Source organism: Rattus norvegicus, chromosome 3 (genome assembly GCF_021556685.1).
Source record: "Rattus norvegicus strain SHRSP/BbbUtx chromosome 3, alternate assembly SHRSP_T2T, whole genome shotgun sequence".
NCBI lineage: Eukaryota > Metazoa > Chordata > Mammalia > Rodentia > Muridae > Rattus > Rattus norvegicus.
The window spans coordinates 138,032,416-138,054,110 of NC_141536.1; the positions used below are offsets into that span (position 1 = coordinate 138,032,416).

At 44.7% G+C, this 21,695-nt stretch overlaps 1 protein-coding gene across 8 annotated transcripts in view; it reads left to right on the forward strand.

Moving 5' to 3' along the window:
- The first annotated feature begins 1,398 nt into the window (after positions 1–1,398).
- The window catches only part of Syndig1 (synapse differentiation inducing 1), a 166,238-nt gene continuing 145,941 nt past the window's right edge, over positions 1,399–21,695 (forward strand). For 2 of the 8 annotated variants that reach the window (XM_087653366.1, XM_087653364.1), the window contains exon 1: positions 1,891–2,052. The gene's annotated coding sequence lies outside the window, so the exon portion shown is untranslated. 8 annotated transcript variants of the gene reach the window in all.

Here is a 21,695-nt window from a genome sequence, read left to right on the forward strand (position 1 = left end):
TGTCCTTTTCAGGCTGTTTCAGATGAAAGACCTACCTGAAGCTCGGAGCAACCTGTGTAAGAAAGCCAGGTGCCTAGCTGCTGTGGAGTTGGGAATGAGTGTGATATTTAGATGTAAGACCTTCAGAAGAACCCAAGCAAGGAGCAGCTCTGAACACACCTGGGTCCATTAATCAGTTCAACCTCCTTCCTAAGTCATTTCAATTTGATTATTCTCTATGTACTGCTAAGGACCCCCAGAAGCCAAGGGCTGCAGAGGGCTCTCAGGCAGGACTTGAGCCACCTCTAACTCGGGCGGTGCAAACTCTACTTGGCTAGATGCAGCAGTTTCCGTGGTAAAACTTTCTTTTGAGGCAAGGGGCAGGAATCTATACAAGAAAGCTATAGAACCAAGGAATCACTAGGGATTAGCAGTGTCGACTCCCCAGGGAGAAAAGCTTAGGTTTGGGAGAGCTGAAGCTGGGTGTGAATCTTTCCTTGATTTGGAAGGGGGTCGCTCATACGAGACAACTTTTGATCCTCTTTTTGGCAAATTTTCTAGTTCCTTCTCTATAAAATCTGTAAGGAAAACACGCCCACTCGAGCTTGATTTCCCCCAACGTTTGAAATGTAGATTGTCTTCGTAGGCGGCTCTACTAGGGCTCTCCTCGACCTACTCCTAGCTACCACAATGCCCCACCTCCCAGCCCTGAGGCGTCGCCGTCCCAGTTTCCTTCCAACAGCAACTACCATGGGGCCACCCGCAGTGCACCTGCGCTGGTGTTGGCCTGAGCTACAGGCTGAGTCCTAGAGTACCGGTTTCACGCCGGTCTGGTCTTTATTCGTCGTTCTGCTGGTCTGGACTTTGGGCTTTCTCTGGACCTACAGTGTGAGCTCTTCTGAACCTCAAGTAGACCTGGAGCCTAGGGAGGCCTTTTAGGACCAAGGGACGCCATCGTTGCCACAGTCGGCAGCTAATTCTTGTTCTCTTAGTCCCCCGTGGCAGTTCCCCTTCCCCCACCTCTGTCGCCCCAACGTCTCCAGACATCGGCCCCCGGCCACCCGCCAGCCACTATCACTGGCAAGGGTACAGCTGGCCTGGAGCAAAGTTGGCGGCCACCTTCGCGCGCTGCCGCTCTCTCTCTTCTTCCTCTTCCTCGCGGCTACCTTCCCCCAGGACCCACGGCCGCCTCCTCCTGCACACAAGTCGCCAGGCTCCCGGAGACCAAAGAGTGGAACGGTACATCCCGGGTCACCCCTCGTTCAGCCCGCGCCCTTTGTGCTCCTAGGGGCCAAGAGGACAGAGCTGGGGAAGGGTGGCGCCGCAGCCCTGCGTTCGGCTCTCGGGAACCCTGTGCTCGGGGCAGCCCGGGGCGCTGGCAGTGATCCAGGGAGGGGAGCGGCGGGGGAAGCGGCGCGCAGGGGAGGGCTGAGGCGGAGAGCCACGAGCCCAGAGGCAGAGGCGGGCTCCGCACCGCTCCGCGCCCCGCACGCTCCCTGGCTCTCGAGACGCGCGGGCGACAGCCTGGGCGCACCAGCCGGGTCACCTTGTCCCAGAGGTAAGTCCGGGGTGCCAGAGCTGCGCGGGAGGACCCCGGGCTGCAGGAGTGGGCGGGAGCGGCGGGCGCAGGAGGATGCCCTGGCGCAGGCGGGCGTCCTGCTCCGCCTCGCAGCGCGCAGACCAGGCGGCGGTAGCGGTGGCGGTGGCGGTTTGCCGGCCGCGGTAAGTCCTAGAGGGTAGCAGTGGCCGGCCCAGGGAGACACAGAGTCGCCCCCGAGAGAGGGGAGATGGCGCCTGGCTGGGAAGATGCAGAGAGGACAGGAACCCGTACTATTGGCCCAGGCTGCAACTTGGCGCCTCGCCACCTTGGGTACACAGGCAGCCTGAAGGGGCTGCTGTGCGACGTCGGTTAGAGCTAGTGAGTCTGTGTCCTGAGTTCGGCGGAGCCAGGCTGCCCGGGGCCCGGCCGGAGTACGGAAAGACCTAAGTGATACAGACCAGTCCCTGGAGCTACCTAGCTGAGTCCAAGAAGGGCTGGCGATCAAGGCATCCGCGGAGGTGGCACTGAGTGAGGTCCACATGGGACAGGGAAGGAAAGGGTCGGGGGAAAGAGAATGTAGAGTTCAGGAGTATCTGGAGTTGGGTGAGTAGGTGGGTTCTGTCCTCTGGGCGGAGGACAGAACTTCTAGAATCCTTCACTTCCAGCCAGGAGGAGACCGGCTTTTATGAGCTGTTCGGCCCCTGGCAGCGCGACAGTCTGCAGCCTCGGAGCCGCCAGTCCTGGCACAGAGATGGGAGCAAACAGATGAAAAATTCTAATTTTGTTGTCCCCGGGCGTGATTTCTACACTTCATTCGAGTCCTTTCTGAAATACTGGAGAAAGAGTGGGCCATCTATGGAGTTGGACACTTTCCTTAAGAAAGGGCTTTGGGCATTTGCATGTTTTGTTGGACCCTAGCAGTGTGGTGGAGGAACCTTCAGTTGAGCTTTGGGGAAGTAGGAGAAGGATCGCTTGGTTTTACTAAAGGACAATAAGAACGGGTCTTCTGACACTCGTTTTCTGTGGGGTCTTCTGGTAGCAGAAGCGCAGGCACGCGGTACCTCAGACTTAGGTGCGCACCACACTCCTGCGGTGTTAGATGTGGAGGTGGCGCCTCTGCGCTGCGGGCAAGAACTGGGTTGCCAGTGCCTTTCCCAGTCTCACTAGGGGTTTTGGTGCGGCAAACGGTGGTCTCAGTTTAGCTGTTTGAGGGATGTAGTGGGCGGACTACTACCGAGGGGCTGTTTTTCTGTTTAGAATCAGGCAATGGGACATGCGTCTGTGGGGCCCTCTTCTGCAGAGCTGCGAGGTGGTAACCATCAGGCTGCGAACTGCGCAGACCTGCAGTTTGAGCAGTGTGTGTGTGTGTGTGTGTGTGTGTGTGTTTGGGGGGGGGTGTTAAAAGCCTCCTAACATATCTCAAAGCCTGCCAACTTTTCTTTGTCAAGGTGTCTGCAGCTCGGGGTGCTTGCAGAGAAGTGGCTTCAAAGAGGGAAAAGGGGGTCCCTAAGGAAGTGTCTGTAGACTGGTGACAGTTCTGAGGAGGGGAGAAGCTGAGGGGAATTTTCAGAGAAGTTGCTTATGCCTTTGACCTTCCATAGGTTTTAGACCACAGGTGCGGGGCCTGTGGATGTATGAGGAGGCATCTTTCTTTCCTTTTGCTTCCTTTCCTTGTGCCTACTTTAGCCTTTTGCTGGGGCAAACTTGGCTCTGTAACTGATCAGTTGCCTTTCTCACCCTGCCCCCACTGCTTGCCCCTACAGAGAGGACTCATCCTATTTTGGTTTTAACTTTAAGAACAAGAAGAAAAAAAAAAACATCCCTGGCTGACTTTACCTGTCTGCGCATGGTCCGGTCTCTGAGAATGATGGTAGTTCATTGCAAGTTGGTCTGGCCATCATAAATAATTGCTGTGTGTTTTGTTTCTATGCTGGATTGGGTCCCAGGGCCTCACCGCAAATGCTAAACACAGCTATACCACTGAGCTACATTCTGGATCCAAAATATGACTGTTACTAATGATCTCAGTAGAATACAGATGATGTCCATACACGGAAAGACATTTCTCTCCCCATTTATATCATAGGGGGTAAGGGGGAGATGGCCTGCTACTTTTACTGAAAGAACATGGAAGGTCATTGCTGGAGGAAAAACATTCTGGATTACTAAGGAAAACCGTCCTTTTAAAGGTTCCGTATTTGTCCACCTGGCGTCTGAGCAAGATTTTAGTTAACTAGTTGCTTCAAGAACAACAAAATAATTTTTTTTAAAAAAAGTGGTAAAATCTTTAAACCTCAATTTATAAGTTATAAGCAATTCATTTCTTTGACGTTTAACAGAGACATGGAAGGGTTGCAATGGATTTAACTTGTCCATCTGCTTTAGCCTGCTCAAGTGAGTCTTACTGGTTAGGGAGAAGTTACTTATGTAAAATTTCTCCCCCAGACACCAAGTCTGCTGGTGTAGCTGCAAGGCTCACTGAGAAGGCTGCTTTCTCTATAGGTTCTTTAGGAAACCATAGGTGGGGATTCCTGTGTCACTTACTGGCTCCTTGGAGGGAGGGTCATGTCTGCTGGGATTTGATACCCAGTGTGATTTTAGTACTGTAGAAAGGTGCACCAGAGAAGGTTAGGAGAGTTAGCAGGAGGAATGTCTTCCCTTGCAGAGCCCCTCAGTACATCTCTAAATGTTCTTTGAGATAAAAGCTATTGCTGAAAATGTCAGTGGTGCTCCTGGAGTTGGGTAGACTTTGAAATACCTTTATGAAGAGCACTGTCTGAAGGGATCCCTAGTTATCCTTTGGTTAAGGGATCACTGTCACATAAGTGAGCACTTTAATCATCTCCTCTCCTATTAAATTTTGGTGCCTTTGTTTTATGCCCGTGCAGGCCTGTACATCTCACTTCGTTCCTTTCAAGTTCTCCTGCCTGTTGGAGAATGCAGATCCTCAGGCATAAACTAGCCCAGTATTGCAACCTGTGGTTTGAACAGATACCACATTTTTAGAAAAACTATGGGATGGAAGGATAGGGTTACTATTCGTCAGAATCAGCTGGTAGGAGCAAATGAGATTACATTGGAATGTTACATGGGGCTGTTTTTGCAGAAATGTGCTCGTGTCAGATATCTTAAGTAGTATGGCTTGGGACCTACTTACACTGTACTGGGGACATTGAGGCACAATGTCAAAAGGTGAAAATATCCCAAACACTGAAGGCAGGCTGACCAGTCTCTTACTCATACTTCCAGAACTGCAGTAATGAAGATCAGCTGGTAGTTTTAGATATGATTCTTTTTAAAGCATTCCCTGTGCAAGACTCTTGCATGTTTCCAATTATGGCTAAGAGTTTGAAAATCTGCTTTAAAGAGCGTCATGAGCAACTGAGCATCACTCTGCAGCCCAGTTCCTTGGTCATTGTTTCTTACAGCCAGATTGTGTGCTGGGAGCAAAAGGACGAGTGACTCTTCTTTTTCTGGTTGCCACTCTCTCCCTGTGGAACTTTCAGGAAGACCTATGAAAAGGCCAGTGTTTCAAACACTGGGCCTTACTGTAGGAGCTTTGAACTGCCTAGGAAAAATCTCTTCACTTTAATGAGATTCTGTTGCTTTTTAACCACATGCTTCTCAGGATTTTGAAAACACCATGGTTATAATGGTCACAGTTTGCTAAAGGGAAGAAGCTGCAGGTAAACGATGTGTTCCAGTCTTAGTCAGTGGCCCATTGCTGTGGAGAGACACCATGACCATGACCACTCTGACAAAAGCATTTTATTGGGACCTTCTTACACTTTCCGAGGTTTAGTCCATTATTAGCATGGCAGGTAGCATGGCCGCCTGCAAACTTGGTGCTGGAGCAGCTGAGAGTTCTACACTCAGACCCTCAGGCAGCAGGGAGACATGTTGCAACTGGGCCAGGCTTGACCTTCTGAAACCTCAAAGCCTGCCCCCAGTGACATGCTTCCTCCAACAAAGCCACACCTACTAATCCTTTCAAATTTCAGCACACCCTAAGTGTTCAAAACTAAGAGCCTATGGAAGCCATTCTTATTCAAACCGCCAGAAGCCTTAACTGAATGTTTCATTGGGCCTGTGTGTATAATCACTGGCTAGATGAGAACACAGAATGGGCTTGCCTGCTTTTTCTGCATCTGCATCTTAAAACTGTTGGTTGGTCTGAGTCTCAGGAGGACAGACCAGCTCTCCCACACGAATATGTGAGACACATATCAGCAGTCCTATCTATTAACAATTTTCAGAGACCGTGGAGGGGAACCACGTGAGTCATAGCATTTGTATGGTTTCCTTAACTAAAAGTGGACTCCTGTCACATTATAAGATAAGCCATCATAAAGCAAATTCTTAACAGAAGCCAGCCACCATGTGGGACACATGGTGATTTATGTTGTATATGTTACAAAGTCTAAATCATCTTAAGCTTCCAGGTGACAAAAACCCATTAATTGCTAAAAATAAAATAAAATGAGACACTAAAGAAAAACAACAAATGAGCATGGGGATTGGAAGAATAGTTGGAACCAAATAAATGCAATTAGAAAATATCACACACATGTGGGACACAAGAATAGAAGATAGTTCTGTATCTTCTTTTAATCCATCTTATCCAAGAGGCTGAAGCAGGGGCCTTGGAATTTCAAGAACTATCTAGGCTTACAAGAAATGTTTATGGCCAACCTGGCCTGGGCAACTTAACTGATCAAGAGTCCATGTCAAATGGGAAAAAAATGAACTGAGGATTTAGCTCAATGGCAGAGTGCTTGTCTAGTGCACACAAGGCCCTAGAATCACTCCCCAGCACCACAAAACAAGCAGAAAGCACAGAGACAGCTTTGGAACCTCCTTTGCACACAAAGAATGTGTGGAGTCCAGTTTGTGTTGCTACATGGACAAGCATTCTGCTGCTGGAGTTCAGATGTGTTTAATGTGAATACTTCTGTTGGCTTTTAGTTCCTAGCTGGGTTTCAATTACATTATAGAGCACTTTGGGGATGTGACTCAGAGAGACAAACCTCAGAGAGAGCCTAAGATCCATCTTTTAGAAAAGGATTACTATTGAAATTCATATTTTGAACAATTACAATGTTCAGTTTCAATCTATCATTTGACCTACTTGGGCTGCCATTCAGACGTGTCTCTACCAGTTAGCCCCCTTATTTTGGTTCATAAGTATTTATATCTAAAACACAAACATGTTTCAAAACACTTATTACCACTAAGGTTACATATTACTGCCTCAACTTTAAACACACTTCAGAAAGCAGGATGCAGTGTTCTCACCTCCAACACATTTGGGATTCAGCCTTCTCCTTGGTAAATTAAAGCAGTGGATGTTATATAAGCCTATTCTTCCATGGTGCATATCATATTCATTTAAACATTCCTATGAGCTTGGTTGTCACCTTGTGGTGATGACTATGAGCTGGATCAGATTTGAAATATGATCAATTCTGGGACACCATTGGGACTAGTACCATGTTGAAAGGGGATCTACTAACTCAAGTTTTAGTAGATTTCTAGGATACCCAACTCATCCAAAGAGAGACTGGTGCCAGCTCCACAGTTAATGACTTGCAGAGTCTAAAAATGCATTTAGTAAGATGCAGACATTTCTACACCCACCTTCACCTCCAAAGCCTCAGTTTCAGCCTGTCTCCCTTATGTGTTCTTCTTAAGAAACCCTGTTTATACTAGTTGTACTCACCATGAAATACTGGTGCAGGGGCTTAGCAAGCTGAGGAGAGGGGAGACTTCACAGAAGAATAGTAGGCATGTGTGATGTCTGAGATGGATCCAGCAGGGTCTGGCTAGAGCTTGCAGCTCAGACATTCCTAGATAGACTTCAGAACTGTTTATCCGCTCTGCGTGACTCATAAAAGTTCCCAGAATGCACAGTAACTACAGGGAGGATCTGTAGACCATGTTCCACCTGGACCCTAGCCTTGATTTGTCCCTATCAGATCATAACTTGTCCCTGCTCCCATTTCTTCCTCTCCCCTACACAGAACTACTATCTGGTTGATTCATGTTCAAACTACCCCATACTCAACCCCGAGGTATTTAGATCAGTTATTTCAGTGATTTGATATAATATAGTTCTCCAAATTCCTTGACAGAGGTAGAGTTTTATTTAAAGCTTATTTTAAATACAGGAAGATAATTGGGTTTATTTCTGAGTTCACATTCTCCCTTCCGTTTACATCCTGACCCAGGTGTGTGTGTGTACATGTTTGTGTATATGAAAAGGTGGGATGTGTGTGTGAAGATGTGCCTTCTCAGACAGCAAGGGCTATGTGGCTTATAGTACAGCTGTCACCAAGGGGCTTAGGGCCACAAGATCCTGGGCCCCCAGCCACCTTCCTTGATTCCTTTCCCAGGTCCTGTTGTGTAATGTTCACTGTCATCATTGTTAATCTGACCGCTCCTACTGACTGGTACCTTGGCTGTGAGAAAGAGCCTCAGATGTGTTTTCCAGTATTGCAGCTTATTCCAGATCCACAGGGAGAAAATATATTTGTTTACTCAGAACACGTAGAATGCTGCAGCTCCCTTTCTTGTTGCTCATTCTCCGAGTACTGTTCTGAGAACTGCATACTTCAGGATCTTGAATTACTGAGCCAGTCTCCATCCTACATTTCAACAACTGTCCTAATTGATGTGCATCATATATCCACATGGCCAGGGACACAGGAAATGCTGTTGCAGACATGACTGGAGCACTGTGACCTCTCTCCCATCTATGATTACTATGACCCAGCCTCCGGCACACTCTTCTTTATTAGAGTGAGAGTGTTTTCAAGTTTGCAGGTTTTCTTTCGCCTCAAGATTCCACTTGGCAAAGTTTAAATCATGACACTTGTTCCCTACCTCATTGGTGGACCATGATTTTTTTCCTGCATTAGAAGGTTCCTCTGCAATCCACTGATGCTTTGCCCTCATCCTATCCTCAACAGTATTCTGCACTGTCTTTCTCCAGCCACCAATTAGGATCCCGCAGTGTTACCCAGGTATACTGAGACCCAGAGGAACCAGAGACATAGATAGTGATAGCTGAGGTATTTGGTATAAGCTGTAAGCTGGCCCAGTATACCGCTGCCTGTCTTTCCTTGTCTTGTCCTCTAGCTATTGCAATGACCTGCAGAGGCTTGCCTGACTAAGAATTATAAGCTACAACCAATTTAGGGCTTATCTTTCCCAGGTTTGAACAGACTGGCTGCCTGGCAGGTGGGCTCATAGTATTTCAGTGTCTGTTATGCCTACCCTTCCAGCATCAGGGCTAAGGAGTGAGTAATAGGTTAAGGGCAATTAGTTTATTCCTTAACTGGTATTATTGACGACCTCTTCTTAGCTATAAGGGCCCCTCTGTTGTCTTGGATAGTCAGATAAACCGTGCAGATTCTTCCATCTCACCCAAAGGCCTTCCCACAGTAACATCGTGCTAGGAAGTTCTGCTTCCAGCCCTGGACCCCATAGCCTTACCTTTTTCTGTTGCCTTTACATAATGATGAGTAGCTTCGGCTCTGACAGACACTTTAAACCAAGGACTTGGTGAGTGTTGCCACGGCAGGGGCATGGTGAACCCCTGATAGGGTGTATAAGAAGTGTCTTCTTCCTCAGTTCTACAGTGTCCTGGTAATTATTTGGGTGTACAGGTAACATAGGGCTAGGTTTGGGAGAACCATGGGCTCTGGGAGACCTTAGCATGCACTTGAATAGAAACTGAAGTTTGTAAGGAGCATTATCCTGAACAAACTAATACAGAACAGTGTGCTGGTCCATGATGGGCCTCAGTCACTGCTGCAAGGTTGAGGATCTTCCAGACCCCAAGTATTTCTGACCTCTTCTTCTAAACCTCAGGGCCTTGGGGTTTGCATTTGGGCTGGGATGGAAATACTAGTCTTTTTGTTCAACTCCTCACTTCATAGACAGGTATCTGTCTCGGAAGACATTGGGTGACTTCTTTTGACTTATAGATGAGCTAGTGGATTTAGGAAATGCAGGCATATCTGAATGGAGGGGTGAGATCAAAGCTTGTGTGGCTTGTTTGCATCATATTATGAGTGTTGGCACAGAAAAACGAACACCAGCTTCAACTCTTAGGTCCGTATTGCTAGTGATGTCTCTCCCTGGCCAGATGGTAGCACCAAGGAGGGAAAAGGTGGGGAGTGAACAAAAGGGGAGGGGAGATGTAAAGCGTGCCTCCGACTCCATTTGGTTTTCCTCGGCACACTCTGGAGATGCCCCTGTTTTACACTTGGCCACTTGGCATGACCAAGAGAGCCAGAGGGTGCCAACCTGCTGTCCAGCCTTATGTTGCCAGAGCAGTGTACTGTTGCAGAGACCCACCATTAGAGCATACTTGCTTTTGTGCCTCTCTACAAAGGGCATGTTATCTCACCCTGCCATGCTTGGCTGCCGAGGCCTCCTGATATTGCTGGAACCTACTGTAACTTTTAGGACTGTCATACATCCTGTGCAAAAGGCAAGGAGATTCTTACTATTCTGCCACATAGGAAATCCCAAGTGGAGCAAAGCATACTTAGGTTGCTTTTCTATCTGTGCAGTTTAGATGGCTTTCCTAAGGGTACAATGCCTACCTACAGCAAGTCTGCAGTGGAGACTGGGGATATGGGCAAGGCATAAGTCAGGTATTCGAGAGTCCAGTAGAGTCAAAATCACCTGCAAGAAACGGGCAGTCAGAGGGGAGGTTCTTATTGCCACCAATGTTATAGGTCCCAGAAGAACAACAACTTAAACTAAATAGGCCTATCCTTGATTTTGTGATGCTCTTGGCATTAATCTTTTTCCAGAGGATGGAAATGTTTTGTTTTGTTTTGCATTTTGGTGCTTGCTTGCTTTCCACCACTCCTCCTTCTCTCTCTCTTTGTCTCGCTCTGTGTGTCTCTCAATTATCTGCATATCCTGCCCAGAAACACTAGTCTTTTGGAAATGGCATTCAGAGACTTATATTTCAGAAAACATTTTAGTGAGCTGGAATCTGTTCAGTAGTCTTTAAGCCAGTCCCTTTGTGTGTATGTGTTGGGGGTGGCGGGGAATCAGGTATGAGCTTGACTGTCTCTGAAGGGCCAAATCAAAGGGTGAGAGGACTGTGGTGGGTACTTTTGTGATTCAGTGACTGGCAGAAACAATGTAAGTGAGGGTTTATTGTGATTTACCATCTACAAGTCTTCAATTCACAGGCTTTGGCTCCTTTTATTCTGAGTCCATGATAAGGAAGACTTCATTTTGCTGTGACCTACCTTTCCCATCTAAGTGCCTTCCCCTTAAGATTCCATAAATTTCTAAAGTAGGTGGTCTCTATCTAGGAGCCGAGGTTAAACCTATAAGCTGGTGCTATTGTTTCACATTCAGAACATAATAGGATTTCCTAACCAAGCTGTCTACTGGCATTCCTGTTGGCTGTGATTTTCAGATTTTCCTTAGCTTACAATGGAATTCTGCCCTGAGAGACTAATCCTATGATTAAATATGGTAAGTTGAAACTGCGCTGAATACACTTGTATGTTGCTATAATAAAATATCATAATCAGAAGCAAGTTATAGGTGGATGGGTTTATGGCTCAAGAAGTATGTGTCTATCATGGTAAGGAGGCACGGTAGCAAGTAGTGGGTAAGAGATGGCAGAAGCAGGAAGCTGGGCACTCACACCTTTAATTGTAAGCACTAAGTTGAGAAAGGGAATTGGAAATAGAACAAGGCCATATAATCTCAAAGCCTACCCCAGTGGTGTTCTTCCTCCAGCAAGGCTACACCACCTAAAGTAAACCAAACAGCACCCCGAAATGGAGATCAAGTGTTCAATACCTGAGCCTACAAGGGATATTCTCATTCGAACCACCACAGCTCCCAACATGCCAAGTGTCTAAATGCTTTGGCAACACACATGTTGAATTCTCAGTTGTTTTCCCCTTGGCCCTGTGGGATTCTCAGTGGCTATAGCTCTCTGCCCTGGACAGCGAGGTGAAAAGAACCAAACTCAAGAGCACAAGACTGGATGAGAAATAAATTTAAATCCTAGAACTGTAGTCTTTGATGAATATTTATCACTTTGCACCGCCACAGAGTTGGGAAATCTAAAGTGGAGCCACCATAAGTCAGAGGTCACTATGAACACAGCTGGCTCACAGTTGATTTTTCTGTCCTAAGACAGTGCCCAAGGCTCACCCTCCAGCTCACTGCATGGGACGTTTCTCAATGGGAACATTCTCTGCAGGTTCCCTGGCATCCAACAGCTTCTTTCCCACTTCCTACTTCCTCTGAGAGGAGTACTCAGAAACGCAGCATCCACTCCCAGAAGCTTTGTTTGTCTTTTTTTCTGGACCTAACTACTCACCCTAGCTTCCTAGGCACTTTTCCTTACCGGACACATCTGGACCTATCTCTAACCACCCTATCACAGTAGCTTCCTGCAATTCCTTCTACCAGCCATCTGGATGTTAGGATTGTCCAAGAACAAGCTGCCTAAAATGCACATCTGCCTCTGGCTCTCTTACGAGCTTTTCCTGGACATCTGCATTCTAGCCACACAGGACAGAGCACCTAGACAGGAAGCTGTTGAAACTGTAGCTGTAGGCCCTCTAGTCTCATCAGTCCTTCCTCCTAATCCCAGAACACAGGTTTCCTCTTATCCTTGTCATGCACAAGTACATATGTGCACAAATGTGTGTGTGTGTGTGTGTTTGTGTGTGTGTTTATGTGTGTGCACTCACGCACACATGCCATATATCCACCTTCATTTCCAGCTCTTTCTAGATTCTTCTTGATAACTTTATTCAGAGCTTAACTTGTCTAACCTGGTTATCCTGGTGGTATACTCTTTTCAAATTCAGTGTCTTCACTTCATTACTAGAACCACCAAAGGTGAGATATTAAGAATCCATGTTGTCAAAACCTTCTTGAGATCCAGAGTGCAAACTATGTAGATTTTGTCATGGAGTAAGAGAGCAGGAAGCCTCCATGGTCATGGGCTATCACTGCTTTCTCCATGGTGATTGATAGGCCAGAGGCTGTTTAATTAGAATGTTAGTGTTCATTGCCTTTTGAGCTTGATGGTGTGAGTCACAAATTCATGAAGGAATAATGAGGCTTCACTGCTAACATTTCTTTAAGTGAAGAGTCCTCATACCAGATAATAAAATCAAGTGGTAAAATTACATTTACTGATCTCACATCCAGGTAAGTTTTAACAAGGATGTTTAGGAAGTGGATCCATACATGTCTTTAGTTTGTAAATTCTGGCAGCCACTGCAAAAAAGTAAGTAGAGGTACCCCTGGAAGACTAAACAGCCTTGTCCTGTGATTCAGCAATCCTGCTTCAGTTTATATATCCAAGATAGTTGAAAGCAGAATCTTGATATATTTCATGCCCATGTTCATAGCCTCATGATTAACAACAACTAAAATATGGAAGCAACCAACAGATAAGTGAATAAGTAAAGCAACGGACATGTAAAGTGGAATATTATTCCGCCCCTAAGATGAAGGAAATTGGGACATATATTAAAGTCTGGATGACCATTGGAGACGTAAGTCAAATAAACGAATCACAAAAGGTACATACCAGTGGTCAGCCTTATAAAACTGGAAGGAGGATGGTGGTAGCTAGCAACTAGCAGGAGGGAAAATGGTGGGTTATTGTTTATTGTCTATGGAGTTTCAGACTACAAAATGAAAAGCTTTCAGAGATCCCTTACAGAGTAACACAATTACACTTAATTCTATTTGCACTACACAGTAGAAAATGGTTAAGAGGGGGGAATTTCACTTTAGCGTGCTTTTTACCATAATAACAGTAATAAAAAAGGAAACTATATTTGAAAATTTTATGATCTTAGTTATTGGCAAATAGTTGACAGGCTATGTAAATTACCTACTGCTGTGTAACAAATTTACCCATCTCCATTCTCATGGTTCACTGAGTAAGGATTTAAACAGAGGTCCGTGGAAACCATTTATCACCCTCTGGGTCTTCCCAAATATCTGAGATTTGGACCAAGCATGTCTATGTCTAATCCTGAGCTTGTTCACAGCACAGCGGCTTTACTGTACTCTACAGTAGCTTTGAAGTAGCTGATTTCCATGCGTTAAAGATGATGGTGCATGGACATGAAGGTGGCAGCCTGCCTGCTTCAGCTATCTGCAGTTCATACTATGTCAGCTCCATCTGGTCATTGGCAAGACTTTAAGCCAGCCCAGACTCAAGAAGAGTAAATTGGACCCTTCAGAGGGTTTGCAATTACAATCAATCTATCATGAAAAGAAAAGACAGATGAAGCCCCCTCAAATATATTCCTGGGAGCCCAGTGCTAGGGAAGGCAGTACGGGCACTTTCTGGAAGAAGCATGGAACATGTAGAAAATAAACTACTTAACTAAAATATGATTGCATCTCCCTCACAGGATCATGACACATACTGAGGGGACATAACACAACAGTGCTTAATATAAGATGTTCAGATGGTATAATTTTAGGTGATTTGGGTTTTGCCAAAATAAAAAGATAAACTACATTGAAAACTATATGATCCTAGGTATTAGGAAGTCATTAACAGACTTTTCTAGTTGGTGTGTGTGTGTGTGTGTGTGTGTGTGTGTGTGTGTGTGTTTGCAGTTTTATTGCTGTTACTTAACACATTGTCACCCAAACTCTGAGCCTGTGGATCGGTGGATCAGGAATTTGAATAAGGTGCAAGGAGAAAGAACATGTAGTCAGGTAATTCACAGTTTCTGAGGAGTGTGGTAATACAATAATTTCTAAATAAATATAAGGGAATTTACAAAAGTATGTAAAAAGAAGCCTGAGTATGTCTAGCCCATGGCTGAATACCTTAGCATTGGTGAGTATGAAAACCATTGATAAACTAAATTCGTATTATGTTTTTTACATAAAGAATTGAAAGCAAGATATAAAACATACAATTAGTAGAAATAAACACTTGCAACAAGTAAATAACAGTCCTGTTTTAGTCATGCTGTTTGCCCTTGCTCCGTGCCAGGATTCTACATACATTGTGTGCTTCACCCAGGCACAGACTTCTACCGTCTTCCCTCCCAAGAGAGCTGTTCTGGGTTCCCCAAGATTGCAGTCGGAAGGCATCCCTCCGCTCTGAGTGGGTGTGTGCCTTCTCTGTGGTGGCAGACTTGGCTCAAGCCCCACAGCTGTGGAAGCACTTCTAGAACAGTTTGCTCACCCTGCATTTCTGGGTGGTGTTAAAGCTCAAAGATACAGCTGAGAAGAACACTCCATGCCTGGAGTGTAGGTTACCCTGTGCTGCCCCGAATGCACATGTATTGAGACAGGTGATGTTGGGCCTTTGGACAGACCCAGAAGTATCATGCTGTGTGAAGAATCAGACCTATACATTGTGCTGGACAGAGGAGAGAATTCAGGCTTGTAGGCAAAAGGAATGGGGCAGAGTCAGAGTTTAGAGAGACCGGATCATGTGAAATGTAGACTTTGAGGTGGCTTTAGATTCTATTTTGTACTAATAGTGTGACTCAAGTTTAAGGGACAACATGAGAATCAAGTGAAGGCAGAGAAACTTGTCATTCATTTTCTCAACTGCTGCATCCAGATTCCCCCAAACTTAGTGTATCAGTAGAGGATCAGCCTGGTCTTCTAGCACCAGTTGTATGTGAACACTACCTAAGGGCATCTGGACATGGAAAAGTGCAGGCTGGGGGCCCTGGCATAATGTGTTTCCTGAGGGTCCTCATGTTGACTCTCCTTTAGGCTACACCATTCTATACCACCCCACACTGTGGCAGCCTTCAGGTTGTGTGATTTTTTAAATGACAGTTCAGGGATCCAACTCAAATCTTCTGTCGGAGATGCAGGTAACACAAACTTTTCTTATTTTGTCTCAGAAGTCAGAAATATCAGTGCTAGTACATACCTTCTGCTAGCCTGAATCCCACCTAAGTAGACTCAACAGGAGGGAGCAGACACCTGTGCTTCTCCCAGGGAAGACTGTCAAGCCCACAGATAGTATTAATGTGGGATAATGAAGGCTAAAACTGTTTGCCTTCAGATAAATGATTAGATACAAGTATTAAACATAAAAATGTTTGTGTACACAATAAGCCTTTAAGTCACATGAATTCTCATCAGAGGATTCATTTAAGTCCGTTTTCAAGATTATATTCACTTTTTGTAGTCTTAATTGTTCTCCAATATCAGCAAAAGTCTTTAGTGCTTCCAGTTGTTCTTAAAAGCTCTGTCTAGAGTGTGATGCTGCACTCGAGTTCATAAGTCGGAAACTGGGACAGAGATGAATGGCGCCAATTTTACATGCTGTACAGACACATTAGTCATGTGAAAGGTCTTGGAATTCTTCAATTTTATCACTTCTGAATGCTTTTAGTGCAATGATAGATGAGAAAGATGGGGAAAAGATTGGAAATGCCAGGTCATCATTGGTCTGGTGACTTCTCCAGACTTACACACGAGTGGGTGTCAAGGCCAATTACGATCTACCTTTTCTGATTTTTTTCCCTCTTTTCTTACTGCACTGTAAAGTCCCCCTTAAAGCATGAAAAATTGAAGCAAGCATGTAGATATGGTACAAGTTGCAATAATAGAACAAAAAATGACCGAAAAACATGAGCACACATCATACTGTTCAGGAGCTCAATAGTCAACTTTCTTTTTTTTTCTATTAGTCTGGAGGCAGAAGGTGCTGACTCAGGGCTCAGTGGAGTCTGTACTTTATCTCTATGATCTCTGTTCTTTCCATCATGACTTCCCTGTGGCTTCTTCTGCCTCAGATATCGTATCTGAGGTCACAGAAAATAGAGAAGGTAGAAAGAATCTTCCAGGAGACTCCTCAGTTAGATCCATGGCTACCATTAGTATTAAGAAAGTTCGGAATGCGCATAAGGATTTCACTTTTCTAGTCTTCTGGGGAAGATGAGAAAGATGAAGGATCAATACCTAGTGGTGAGTGCTGAATTCAGACAATGCCATCCACCAGGGGACAGCCTGGAGCAGAGGTTTCAGGCAAAGATGGATGTGTTTCAGACAAAAATGAACTTTTTGCAAACTCAGAGAGAAACCAACTAGTGACAGACTTGGGCAGAGTATCAGGCAGGCAGATATGAGAGTGAGAGTTCTCTGTACTTGGGGCAATGCAGCTAGTAAACACGTGGACTGATTTTTCACTGTCACCAGTGTCTGGACCACACATTGAGAGCATTCAGGTTCAGGCTCTCGTTTTGCTGTTTGATTCTTTTGGGATTATTTAAAACCTAGTTCTCCTTCTGTTGTTCAGAAATGCTTTAGGCATCTCACAGCTTTCTGAGCTGGAAGCGTCTTCCTTGGTATGGGGTTTGAGGTTGAGAACCATTTGGGGTCTAATGGGAGCTTCTAAGCCTCTAGGAATGCCATTCTCCAGAAATGGATTAATACTGGCCTTGGAAAGTGAATTTGGTCTCAAAATTGATGGAGTTATTTCTAAAGAGAATAGGTTGTTATAAAGAGTAAGCCTGGCTCCTCCAGGGTCTCTTATTATGTGTTCTCTTCCTTTTATGTGTACTCCCTCTGTAACATCATCAGTCCCACCACAACTGAGCAGATGCCAGCTCCATTGGCTCTCTGATATTGTGAGCTAATTAGGGTGTGTGTGTGTGTGTGTGTTATCAGTCTCAAGTATTCTGCTATAGCAACAGGAAACAGACTTTGACACAAACAGATTCTTTTAAAAACGCTGTAGATTGAGAAGGGGCAATCATGACAGAACCATCAGCATCAGTTGATTATTTCAGCATTCAGGAGGCAGCATATTCAGACTTGTGCATATGCCAGACACCTGGGCTCTGCACACCTACAGGTTACAGATCAACCCATCTGGATTGGAGACGATAGCTTGTGTTTTTAACAGGTGCCAGGTGCTGGTGGCTCGAAGGTCACACCTTAGTAACTAGATTGTGAAGGGCTGAGGTGAAAATAGGGCCAGGGAAAGTAGACAGGTATATTGGGGATATATTGCAAAGAGAGGCAGGAATCATTTCTGCAGATGTTGACACAGCTTGTTGTGTTCTACATCTGTTTTTACTTGCTGTAAAGAAAGTCATATAAGCTGAATTTGGTGTCAAGGAGTATAGTGCATTTAAGGTCATCTTCTGTAACACTACAATAAAACCAAATATTTAATATCCATTTCATGTATGCATTTGGCAGAGGAGAATAAATGTATAATGTGTTATCTCTACTGTCATACATCTACTTTGGAGGCAGAGTATTGAAAAGAGGCTTGTGAGGGACTGAGACATCAATGCCAGCTCTACCTATTCCCATCCACACAGCCTACCTGAGTTCATTATCCTCTCTGCTCTGGCTTCTCTATTTCTGAACTGTAGATGAGTCCTGTATTCTTAAGGATAGAGAAGGAATATTTTCAAAGACATAGTATGTTCTTTAGCATATGGTAGAACTCAGTAAAATAATGAGTGCATATCTGCAACATACACCCACACATGTCCCGGTGCGTGTGCTTTTTTTCACTTACCATTTGTCCCTTCTCAGAGGACCTTGCTTTGTGTGATGGTGGGTGATTGTGAGGAGGGCTTTAGTGACTCATTTCACACTCTGCATTGTCATTGGCTTCCATTCAGAGGACCAGTCCACTCCTCCATGTGACCCAGCCTGGACCCCAAGCCTGGTTTTGACCAATACATCTCATTAGTCATGTCAGTGAGTCTGTTCTGAATATGGTCTAGCTGACAATTCTGACTGCCGGATGCCTCATGATCCCACTTTATGCCAATCAGGCACAATAGAGCCATAGGTTACTAGAGGAGTGATGCCAGGAGAGGTAACAAGAGTCCAGAACATCAGTATCACTCCAGAGCAGGGTCAGAAAACTCAGTGACTGCTGTTTTAACCCACTTATTAAATGTTTTCTTTTGTTTCCTAGCAAGTGATTGCACATGGCTAGAAAAACATCTGTATTCATAAGACAACTCAGTAATGTAGTCCTTGGCCAAATTCAATCTGTGAGCAAGACCACCATTAAATTTACACATAGGAAGTGTGGAAATCATTCAGCCAGGGTCCTTCAGTTACTGCGCAGATGCTGTATTCACACTCACACAGACTTGGGAGAGCTAAACCATATCGTACCATATGGACACAAGTACTTCCTAGGCAACCTCACCTTACTACCAACCCTGATGTTTGTCTGTAACTGATTATGGTTTTCACTGCCTGACAAGGGAGCTGAGGACAGCTTCTGGCCTGTTGAACCAGCACAACAGTTGAGTGATCATACTTTATTTGCTTCCTGTAATAAACAGAGGACACTTTTATAGTGGAGATGTGGCTGGGAATGCTAGTTGGGCCCTCTGTGCTTTGACTGCTTCCTGCTTAGAAAGTGGGTCCTGGTTTCTGGCTTTTGTGAGTACCCATTCAAGTGACCATAAGTCTCTTATTATGGGCCAAGTGCTGGTCTACTTCAACTGAGAGACCTAGGCAGAGCCTCTGCCATGTATACTCCTTCAGAAAGGGTACCCATTTTGCTAGTCCTTGGAAGGCCTTATGATTTTCTTTAAGGATTGAGAATTAACTGAGGAGCAACACTGAACAAAGAAAGTGTGTGCTGACACTGGTCTTTTTATACTGGAGGGTTTTTCTTTCTTTCATCCTTTTCTACCCACCCACTTCAACCCTAAGAACTAACTAGGAGAGAAAAGGGAGTAAGAGAGGAAAGGAAAGATCCCTGAATAAAGTCAGGGGTCACCATTATCATCAGACTATTTCCCAGTGATCTGCTGGCCTGTTTGATCTTTGCCTTCTGTTTGATTCCTTCTTGTTGCTTTCTTCTTTATGCCTGACTCCTTAACAATCTGCAACTCACAGCAGCCAGCAGCCCAACAAACAACTCTCTGGGCCTTAGCATTTATGTATGCTCTGAAAAGTCCCAATAATTCCTAACATCTTACAACCACAGAAACTATCGGCAGCTGGCAAAATCACACCTCTGCTAGGGAAGGAGGCAAATCATAGTCAGCTGCTAGAAAGCAGCCTCATATCCCCACACCTGGCATTAAAACGAAAACATATGCTTATAATGTTTCTGTGTTTTGTAAAGAAACCAAAATTCCAAAATTTCCACTACAGTCTGCCATATCTGAGGTCAGGGAGAATTACTGAGAGGTGACAGTACACTGGACTGGAAAGGAAGGGAATAGGCGAGGTGTGCCTTAGAGTGTGGGTTCCACTAAGCTTCAGGTGTAGACAAGATACCTCTCTGTTGTCTGGTCTGGGGTCCGCTGCTGGTGACTTTGGAAGTCTTGTGCATTTTAAAACTTGTCGTGGGTATATCTTCAAGTTCCAAAACAAGAGAAAACAACAAAACCTGATCAGGACCCTTTCAAAGCATATTAGTCTTTTTGTTATTATAATGAAAGACCTGAGGCAGGCCAACTTTACATAGAAATGTAAGTTATCTATTTCATAGTTTTGAGGCCTGAATATGCAATTAGCATGATGCAGACTAGAAATATCCCTGCCAGAAGGAAATAAGTGTGTGTGTGTGTATGTGTGTGTGTGTGTGTGTGTGTGTGTGGTGTCTGTGTGTGTGTGTGAGTGTATGTGTGTGTGTGTGTGTGTGTGTATGTGTGGTGTCTGTGTGGGGGGAGAGCTGAGCGTATAATTATTCTGAGGGTGTACACTTTCGTGAGTATATACTATTAGGAGTGCAGCCTGTTAAAGATTCCTATTTCCAGCATGGAAAGTCAATGCCTGAACATAGGAACCTTTGCAAAGCAAACAATGGACAGAATTACCTATTTTCCTTCGAGTTTGGATGTTCCAGTCTTTGCATATTTCTCATTCCCTACCAACAAGAATGTGTAATCATTCAATACAAATTCTTCCAGCTACAAGTTCCCTGGAAAGGGATTCGTTAATCACCTCAACACCTGGAAACTTAGACCTCTTACAAACAACCTTTCTGTTCTCACTCTTCCATTAGGTCATATCCAGGACATGTCTGATTTTCCTGCCTGTAAGTAAGGTCCTCTACGTCTTGAACAATAACATATTTCTTAGAATGTCAGTAATTTAGGAGGTGGGTGCAATGTTAGTGATGTGTCTACATGGGATTAAGGCATTAATTATAACTCTGCTCTGCTAACTCCATCAATAATTGATGCAGAGAAAGCCTACCAGGCCTGGGGTTGGAAAGACATTTTGGAAATATGAATCTATCAAAATGCTGTGATGTCCTCAGAAGACACAAGGAAGTATTAGGACATCACTGTGGAAATCTTTCTTTCAGCCACTGTCAAAGCCAATTGCCTTGACAGAATTATACCAACAAACTTCAATAAATCTGGATCCATTCTTTCCCCTCCCTCTGGTAATTACCACACGCTTGTAAATTGACTCTGAATCTTGCTAAAGATTAACTTGTTTTCCGTGGTCATAGGTTTCCCATCGGGGACATGAATCTCAACTAAAACACATTATCTATCTATCTATCTATCTATCTATCTATCTATCTATCTATCTATCTCCCTCTACCCATCAATCTGTACAGTTGTACAGCTTTTTCTTGATTTAAGTTGACTTCTTTTAACTAGATTTCCCTCTGATATTACATATTCTTTGAAAATGACTCATATTAAAATACTGGATCCCAAAGAACTCAGGCCAGGTGGCTAACTGTAGTACCTATTAGCATACTAAAGTGGGTGCTTGCCCCCAGGCTCATTCAGTACCTGTGGCTTCTCTCAGCTCTTCTCACTCAACCCCAGCTACCCAAACTTCTCTATTATCCTTCGATTCCTTTCCCTTCCTCCAGCTTCTGATTCCTAGATAACCCTGCCATTTCTACCATAAGCTCTTTTGGTTTCCTTTGCCTTGTCCTCTCTTTGTCCTCTCTTTCTGTCTTCTTTGCCCCGTCTCTTCCCTTCCTCTTTCATCCTCGACCCCTCTCCTTTCATGGCTTGGTTCAGTCTGCTGGTCATATTTGGTCTACTGCTTTCTCTCCCCACTCTGGATTCTTCCAGATGCCTCTTGCTATACACATCTACATATCTTCATACCTTCATGTCTAAATATATTCATATCTACACAAAGAATTTTCTTCTCAACTATACCTTGAAGAGGCCACATCCTCATTTCATTCACAAGAAAGTTT